This window comes from Micrasema longulum, unplaced genomic scaffold (genome assembly GCF_059751315.1).
Source record: "Micrasema longulum isolate JH-2025_06_02 unplaced genomic scaffold, ASM5975131v1 h1tg001367l, whole genome shotgun sequence".
In the NCBI taxonomy this organism is placed as follows: Eukaryota; Metazoa; Arthropoda; class Insecta; order Trichoptera; family Brachycentridae; genus Micrasema; species Micrasema longulum.
Genome location: NW_028278553.1, coordinates 362,694 through 363,570, shown reverse-complemented (window position 1 = coordinate 363,570; position 877 = coordinate 362,694).

Here is an 877-nt window from a genome sequence, read left to right as displayed (position 1 = left end):
TGTTTTACAAAAATATTGACGGTTTGAACTGTCAGCAGGGTCGCAGTGAGTCACATCTTGCTGGAGGGTGTGATTCTATAAAACGCGGCGATCGCCCGGTTGCATTTTACCGGCAACACGATTGACTAGTCCAACTCGTTAGCGTTCACGTCGTGAACCTTAGGCAATGTAATCACACTCATAACGGTGTGATCACAGCAGATAACGAGGATGAAAAGCGAGTCTCTGGCGCCTCAAAACCAAAACCAAAAGGCTAAGAAAAGGTAACGCCGATAGAAAAAATCCACCAGAGAAGGCAACGGGAGACTACTCTAGTCATCTCTTCCCAGGAATCACTGTAACGAGTACATCCAATAACCAGTTGTCTTGGCTATGGGAGTAGCGCAAGACCAAGATGCTTTCTCTGTAGTGAGCGCCAACATCGGGCATTAAACTAATTAAAACAGAATGCTCTTTTTACAATGGTTCAAAAAATATCTTTAAATTTAGTTTGAATTTATTTGGTGATATAATAATTTGAGTATAGAAATTATTATAATTGTTGATTCCCATAAAAAAAAATATTATTTGACCGTCACTAGAGTGGAATTTGGGAATTTCATATCATTTTGGCATCTGATTGACTCGTTTATTTATTAACGGTTCCATGAACTTTTTACATAATTAAAATAAAACCAGTAAAAAAAAGTACAACAAAAAATAGCATATTGTTAAAAAAAGAACGTAAACATCGAGAAAGGTATACAATGGTTAACAGTATTTATATATAATAAAAGAAATGTTACAAATGTAACAAATATAAATATTTACTTAAATAAAATAAAGGTAAATTAGAGAAAAGGGCAATTTTAAAAAAGAGGAAGAGAAGAAAAAAAAG